At 45.1% G+C, this 8,728-nt stretch overlaps 1 non-coding gene across 1 annotated transcript; it reads right to left on the bottom strand.

The window, feature by feature from the left end:
* Positions 1 to 7,319: 7,319 nt before the first annotated feature.
* LOC141573023 (U6 spliceosomal RNA) lies at positions 7,320 to 7,423 on the bottom strand. The gene has a single exon (XR_012498608.1). It is a non-coding gene; the product is annotated as a U6 spliceosomal RNA (small nuclear RNA).
* Positions 7,424 to 8,728: the final 1,305 nt, after the last annotated feature.

Here is an 8,728-nt window from a genome sequence, read left to right as displayed (position 1 = left end):
GTCTATAGGCTGACACACCCCAGAGAAGCCAGAGAAAACGCTTTGCCTTTAAAGGGCTCCTGTGATTACGTTAGTCCTGCTCAGATAATCTCATTAATCTTATGAACTATATTATTTAATCCTCACTGGAGGGTCTTATTTCACATGTGAGGAAACAAGCTCAGAAAATTGTTTTTTGCCTAAGCTCTCAGTACTAGCGAGGGGAGAAGAAACTTATATAGGTTCATTTAATGCCTACACCACCATAGAGTGAAGACACAGAAGAAAGAGAACTGGGCTGGAGAAAAGGACCAGTGAGTGCTGGCCTGGTGACAAAGCCTGAGACTGTCTCTGCTGTGGCACATTAACATGTTTGACCAACAGTTGATCCCAGTAAGGGGACTTGGGAAGATCAACAGAGTAATAGCAGCCATATGGTAAAAGTGTTAGGGTTTGTAGATGTAATAAATCAATAAAAGAAGGAAATAGTGATGTTGGGAGGAGAGAAATAGCTTTCCCAACATCCAAAACTCAACAAATTTGCTTTTGATTCAGACTTTCACTCTTTAGTCCAAATACTACATCATGTCAGAATGTTCCTGTCTTGAAATGGTAATTTAATAATCTTCAAAACCTTCAGGGAGATGAAGCATCATTTGTTCCCTTCGCCTTCTGCCCTTATAAAGCACAGTCTTTTGGAAAATTTTCTTTGGTTCCTTGGATTTCAGCACCTAGGGGATGGCATATTGGCGTGGTTCAGAAAGGACGCATGCTCTCCTTAGGCCTGCTCAGTCCTGGCTCCAAGCAGCCACCTCTTGGCCTCAAGTTCTTAATCTTGGTGGGGTAAGATAGACCCTTAACCTCTTTTACAAATCATGATGGGCATGTGAACAGGGAGGCAGGCCCCTGTAAGCTGGAAATAATGTTCTTGGCTGCCGCTTTCTTCTCTTTCTATTTTAGTCCTCAGGGACATGGCTTTTTACTTCTATGAGATTTAGGAGTCTTGAGGTTTTATTGTGAAAAGAATGATTCTGTGTGGTTTTAGAAGGCAAGTAACTTTGAGTAATTCAAACCCTCACTTATCCAAACACATAAGCTGAAGGACCTCTTAGCAAACTGGGCCCCATATGATAAAGATTTTGGAACAGAGTTTACCTATTTTCTGTGCACTGCTCGGATTTTTACCTAGCAAGTCCAATAGTCATCTTCCCCAGTCAGCCTTGCCCTGCTAGTTTATCTTCATAGGTGTACACTTAATGAGTGTGTGTGCAGGCACATGTGCACATGAACTTGTGTGTGCACATGGGTCACGTAGAGAGAGGAAAGGCTCTGGATGTTTACTAAGACTGTAGCAAATGAGGTTCAGGGATAATTAAGAAAAATTCCCCTTGGCAAAAACGTGCTTGTTTGGGTCTGCTTCTCATTTTGGACGATTGGAAAAGGCAATCACTCAAGTTTTATTGATGCCAAAGAGTTTTTCACAGTCATCAATATGGGCTACAAAAATGCAGTTGTTGACATCTTATTTCTGGGGGGTTTTCTTTCAGATAATTGTGAGACCTCAAGTATCATATATTCTGAAATAAGGTGACTCCACTCCATAAGTGATCATCTTCAATGCATCACATGCAGCTGATCTCACACACATATTGCAAAACGCCGTGGTGACATCTGTATCCATCAAGCCCATTCAGATTTCTCCCTTGGCTCCAAGGTGCTCCCTTTGGTCTTCATTTTACTCAAAGGTGCATGAAATAAATTTAAATTGTACACGAATGCTGGCTTTTCGTCATCTATTCACATTAGGTATATATGTATTTGGAATATGAATGGCTAGGTTGTTGTAAGTAGGCTTTAGTCTGTTCCCTCAAGCCCCATTTCTGGTGGGTCTTCTGGACTACTTTGGTTTCCCATTTGGAGTGCTTCAATGATGAGCTTCCATAGGTCCTCATCACTCAGGTACCCTCCAAGTTCCCAGCAAGTGCTCACCTGCCCAGCCGGGGCTGGAAGAAGACACCTGTCCTGCCCTTCCCACTTGCAGAGTGAAAGCAGCTGGCTCAGTGAAAGCAGTCTGCTCGGTGGTGGCAGACTTCTGTTCCTGGTGTGAGGGGCCAGGCTGTGTGCCAAGGACAGCCAAGGGGACTGTATAAGGCTGGCTTGGCTACTCCAGAGCTTCACCCTGTGAGCACAGGGCCGAGCAGGGTCTTGGCACCTGCCTCTTGAAGTGGGGAAAGCCAGGTTGATCTCATGAAGGGGGTGCTACTTCCCTATGGCCAGCTCCCCTTGGGATCAGATCAGGTGCACAGGAAGCTGAGTCATGAGAGGCCGCCATGGCTGCTCTTAGCACAGTGGAACATAGGGAAGCCCATTACAAGTTGTGAAAGTCCACACCATAAAAGTATAGGCATTTACGACCCCAGGAAGGAAATGGAGTGACCCATACAAAAATATTTGCCACTGAGTAACTCTACGGAAGTCACAGTTTTAGCTCTTTCTTGCTTAAAATTAAAGAGCTAAATGGAATAATGAGAGAAATTGAAGGGACTGGCCAGACTGTAGTGATGATCTCACTTGCTTTCTATTATTACTAAAACATCAGCCAATATCAGGAGCTGAAATCTCCCCTTGCCAAATCACCCTCCTTAGCCATTTTATTTATAAGTGGACACTCTTGTCCATCTCCACTGAAATCCGTGTGCATATCATGTGCATATCTACATCTCCATTTTATGGACAGAGAGCTGAAAGTTAAATAAGTTTCCCAAGGCTACAGAAGATTTTAACAAGACCTGAAACTTTTCCTTAAACCACCTTCTCCATTATTCACTTAAATATGTGCTTCTCCCTCCAGACGCGCATGATGATGTCATGGTGGTGAAGGCAGAAGCCCAGAAGCATCCTTGTGGCCACCTGCAGACATCCAGCCAGCACAGGGACAGCCAGCGTGGCGGCAGGGCTGGGAGCCTGGGGAGTCCGGGTGACGCGGCACATCCCTGCTGAATGTCTAAATGCTGCCTTCACATGAGGGTCTGCCTGGCCCGTGGGGTACAGAAACACCTCCTGGTAACTGCTAATCAGAAAAAAAAACATTTCAAGAGAAACAGTTTGTGAATGGCGAATCTGACACACACACTCCTACTCCATCCGCTTATGAGTCTGGGTTCCTGAAGTGCAGCATTACCCTGAAGGAGCCTTAGAATTCTCACTCATTCCCTGACTCTCTGTGTGACTGCTGTTCTGCTGTCACTCACAAAATGTTCCCTCTAGTTAGCTGTTCCTTACATGCCCATCCCATCGAAGTCATAGTGCATGCAAGAAAACCTGAAATTGAAATTTATATGTTGACTACTGAAGGTCAACAAATAATTTTTTTTTTTTTTACATTATCTTGCCACAAGTGAGGGGACTGTGGTCTGAACCTGCCCCAAAGCAGCTGTCTTTAGGTTTTCTGTGCAATGGCCTGCTGCAACAGCCCTGCCCAGCAGGCTTGCTCCATATGGCACCAGATTGAGCCAGTTGAGTCCTGTTTCTTCTGGATTTTCAAAATGAGACACACTGAGGGATGCCGACATTGGAACAGTGCATGACAGATGACAGAGAAACAGGAGAAGGAAGAGGAGGTAGAGAAGGAGGGAGGGAGACAGAGACAGAGAGAGAGACAGAGAGACAGAGACAGAGACAGAGACAGAGACAGAGACAGAGACAGAGGCAGAGACAGAGAGAGAAGAATAAGGAAAAGGAGGAGGAGGAAGGAGGGAGGGAGGCAGAGAGAATGAGCAGAAGCCGTCAGACAGCAGAGTCAGTAGGAGTAGAGGGGCATTGGATGGGCAGCAACAAAAGAAGATACAGAGTCCAGAAAAGCAAATTGCCATTTGAAGGGCGGGGGGCAGGGGCAGTGTACACCTGCCTCGGAGGGTGAATGATGCCTCATGACAGCCGGGCAACACTTCATTTTTGTTTGGTGGATGTTGACTTCTCCTCTCTACTTCCCTCTTAGGATGAGCTGACAAAGGCTTGCACAGGCTCAATAACCTGAGGCTGTCTCCAATCCTCACTCTCTGGGAGACCCTAACGGCCATAGCTAGATTTCTTTAAGTGAGCCGTCTGTTGGAAGTGAAATCATGAACTTGCATAGAGTTAGACAAAATTGACAGCACTTGATGACCTATCAGATGGAACAGGTGGCCCCTGGTGTACACCCTCTGCTTGTGCACAGCTCTGGGACCAGACGTGTGAGGCAGGGGAGAGACAGATCTGGACATGCACTTTACCTCAGTGTGATGACATGACTCTGAAGTCTTTTTTTAAAAAAATTTCCACTTCTTACTCCTATTTTCTTCCCTTTTCCTCCCCTCCTGCGTGGAGATGCATCCATTTAACATTTCATCAACTTCACTGGTGTTTTGACTTCAGGCCTCCTGGTCCATCTCTCTACGGGAATGTGTGTTATCACATTCCTGGCTCAGGGCAAGGCCTAGTCAGTGTAATTAGTTGGCAGCTCCTCGCAGTGGGAAACTTCTGCCAGCAGTGTTTTGAGTTCAGGGTGAGTGCCTGAGTCATTTCTGAGTTCTGATCTACAAGCGCGAGGGCAGGAGAGCACAGAAATGAATAACTGGCATCTTTTCTGAAGTCAATTTCTCTCTGAAGGTCAGTGTTGAGAAAGTGTACATGGGAGCAGTTTCATAAACGAATAACTATGTCGTAGTGTTGCTGTGTGCCAGGCTCTGTACTGAGCACTTACATTGCTTTCCACAACAATCACATGAAGATGTATTTTATTAATATTATCCTGTTTCCTGGATATGGAAACTGAGGCACAAAGAGGTTAAATAACTTGCACAAAGGCATGGGATGAATCACTGCTTCTGAGCTTGCACTCCCATGTCCAAGTTAGGCCACTCAGCCTCTCCATGCATCTCTGCGTCTTTCTTCATTCTTCTCTCAATGAACCCTAGGCTTGGCTATGTCTAGAGTTCTCTCCATACTTCAGTCAATTTGATTTGCATTTCTGGAAGCAAGTCAGCCATGAAACCAACATCTAGAACAGCCTTGGACTTTTTAGGCACAAAAAGCCTTCCTGTAGACCTAGCCAACAAGAGGAACCCACTCAGAGAAGAGCCTGGCCTGGGCGTGGAGCCTCCTGAGGTTGCCCCACCCCCTGCTCAGCCTGCTGTCCTTTTCCTTGGTTGCAGGGAATTCTGCTGACGGTGAGATGAGGGTGACAACGATGAGCTAAGGATCCTCCAGGATCCAAAACTGCCTTCAAAGGTGCACTTGATTCTGTTTTGGATACTTTTAGTTTTTAATGATTTTATTAAAAACTAATTGTTTGCAAATTATGAACTGAGGTAATGACTCTTCAGGAAGTCATTCTGGACAGACCTGAGTTTGCTGTCTGGCAGAGTGAGGAAACAACTGACCTTGATCCCTCTGCCTAGAACCTCACATTCGCCTAGAGAGGTGGTCACCTGTGGTGTGCCATACCCCTCCCATTGGCACAGGTTACCAGCTGACACAGCGCTGCTGCAGGTGACGAGCCCCTCTGATGTGCACAGGGGCATAGTGAACAGGACCTAGGTGGAGGCTGTGGAATCACATCCTGGTCTTAGTCAGGCCTTTCCTCTTGGGCAAGATTCAAGTTGAGCCCCACCTTAGCCTGCAGCTCTCCATCTTTAAAATGGGGATAATAGAAAGGCACTCTCCAGAACTGGGCCTCACACAATGACACAGAACAGTTACTCGGGTCATCCACGGAGGTCATTCCTGAGTGATAAACGTGACTTTTATTGGCACAGAGGTGTAATATGGGTCTGGTGTGCGAACTACTTCGTCATCCTCCTTCCGTTCTTTTCATTCCAGTACTTGTCTCCTTCAATTCCATGTGCCCCACGCAACTCGCTGGCACAACAGGTGCTCAAAGATATCACCTTGCTAAGTGTGGATTGAGGTCAAGTCTGTCCTAAACCCTCCCAAGCTGGAACCTGCCACCCTTGCCAACATAACAGGATGTCTGCTCTTCACAGGCTGCTATGGGCGCACATGGCGCTTTGCAGCCCCAAAATCGGTTCCAGCTCCTTCTCTAAGCTTTCTTGCACTTCAGTGAAAAGTGAGCTCTTGCTAGTTCATTTTCTTGCCTGAGTGCCTAGGATTGGTGCCTAGAACTGTTTCTGATCCAGCAGGCTTGAGCCCAGGCACTGAAATTTTGTTTTCAAAATACAGCAACCCTGTAGCTCAATCCTGCTTTTAAAAACAAAACAAAACAAAACAAAACAAAACAAAACAAAACAAAACCTTTTAATTATCATCTTTTCATAGTTTTCCCCTTTCAGGACATCTTTATTCTTCTAAATTCATCTAAACTCTACCAATTAAGTTTAAAGACCTTGTCCCAGGTTTGTACCCCCCTTCCTCACACATACTTACTGAGAACAAAGTACGTGATGGTTTAGATTTTCCAGGAAGCAGAGTTCCCAGGAGAGCTGGAAGCCTGTTCTCAGTCTTTCACTTCTTAATTCTTCCGGCTCCATTGCTCCATCTATGAACGAAATGATCCCAAGGGTCTTCTCCCCCTATCAGAGTTCAACTCACCCTAGGTGGGGAATATATCCAGCATTTTTGCTGTAGCATCTTTGCTGCAAGGATTTTTGTCCCATAACTAATTGGCCACAAGGCAATTCTACTGTAAAAAAGATAAAATAACTAGTTGACAGTTTGATTTTTTTGTTCGTTTGTTTGATTTCGTTTCTCCATTGATGTGGTGATGGTGGTCTTAAAATAGTTAACATTTCTTCCAGATGACAATGATTTACCCAAGAGCTGGTTTCTTGTTTTTGAACACACTATAAGGGAGGCAAAAGAGACACCGAGGGCCCACTTGAGGGCACAGAGTTGAACCCACATTTCCCATAGAACAAAGACAAATGCTTAGGAGCAATCTAAAAAACAAAACCAGTTATTTGTGCAGTATTACCATAAATCTACACACATTTTATTGATTCATTATCTATCGTTCGATCATCTATGTATTTATCTATCATTGATCTAGTTTTCTGTTCCAATGACAGTTGACATTCAATATTCTTTTATATTAGTTTCAGGTGCACAGCATAGTGGTTAGGCATGTATATAATTTATGCAGTGATCTCCCTGATCAGTACAGTGCCCACCTGGCACCATGACAATTATCACTGTGTCATTGATATATTTCCTATGCTTAACTTTACATCCCCACGACTATTTTGTAACTACCAATTTGTACTTCTTAAATCCTTCACCTTTTTCACCCTGCCCCCCAAGCCCCCTCCCATCTGGCAACCCTCAGTTTGTTCTCTGTATCTATGAAAAATATGGAATGCTTCACAAATTTACGTATCATTCTTGCACAGGGGCCATGCTAATCTCTGTATCCTTCCAATTTTAGTATATGTGCTGCCGAAGTGAACACTACACATCTTTTAAATGTATTTAAATAGAGGCTTTTACATTTTATGTCCTTTTAATGTGCTTTTACTTTTTCCGATTTTATTTTTTTATGGCAAAATTACCTTATAACCAAATAGTTATGTGGTGAAAATATTTGTGGCCAAAATGCTTGTGGCACATGCTGATTGGGAAAGTACCCAGAACCATGGGGAATGACAACAGAATGGAGGTGCTGGGCCCATCTTTCTTGCCTCAAGATACTAAATCTGGCATCCCCAATTCCCTATTACCTAGGTACCCCATTTCCAGTGAATTCTTCACCCACAGCCCCTGCCTCCCCTCCAGGGACCTGACCCACTTAATCTTTACCCAAGTCAACATCAGCCTGGCTAACCACTCAGGAGGAAGTCTTCTCTCTGCCTCTCTAGCCCCACCCATTCTCTAGAGCCAGGCTATATCCAAGGCTTCTCCACTGTGGCCTCCCTCACGTGAATGGTCACCAGGTGGGGTTGGTGACAGACACAGCAAATGAGCATATAGAACAAATAGTATTCCTGTGGGCATCCTCATGGGCTGGCTACCCTCCTCCTGCAGTACATATTCTCCATGAGGCCAGGAACGCAACTGTCATGCGCATTACTGTCTCCAGTGCCTGACTTGGTACTTGGCACAACACAGGAGCTTAGGCACCCTTCTGACCATTGGCCACAGAAGTGTTCTACTGTGTGCCAAGAAATGTGCACCCATTATCTCATAAACCCTTTTACTGATCCTATGAGAGAGGCACTGTTTCTATCCCCATTTTACAGATGAGGAAACTGATGGAGTGATTCTCAGACCTGGCTGACCATCAGAATCACTTGGCAACTTTTGGAAAATACAGATTTCTGGGCTTCTTTCTAGACCCTTGGATCAACATTTCTGGGATCAAAGTATCTGAATTGTCCAAGAGTTCACCTTCTGATGGTTGGTAGAGTTTGGGAAGGACTGAATTAAGTATTATTCAGGTCACAAAGCTAGGGGAGAGAGCTATGATTTACACCTGGGTAAAGCTGGCTCCAGGCCTCTGTCCTCCTGCCACAGAGTCTTTAGGGTGAAAGAACCTCATCCCGTCTTTGGAAAAGCGGAGCCTCTCTGAGGTTCCAGGTCACACAGTGAGTCAGTCTCAAAGCAGGACTCAGAAGCCAAATCACCGAATCTGGTCCGCTGCAGTACCCCCTCCCTGGGCCGCCTCACAGACCTTGCTATCTCATACATGTGGGCCATAATCGCTGTTCTTGGCACCAGGATACACATCAATGATTAGAATTATTTTAAAACAATGTAA

Source organism: Rhinolophus sinicus, linkage group LG07, assembly GCF_036562045.2.
Source record: "Rhinolophus sinicus isolate RSC01 linkage group LG07, ASM3656204v1, whole genome shotgun sequence".
Taxonomy (NCBI): Eukaryota; Metazoa; Chordata; class Mammalia; order Chiroptera; family Rhinolophidae; genus Rhinolophus; species Rhinolophus sinicus.
The sequence above is the reverse complement of the archived record's forward strand: the minus strand, read 5'-3'. Positions and strand labels throughout refer to the sequence as shown.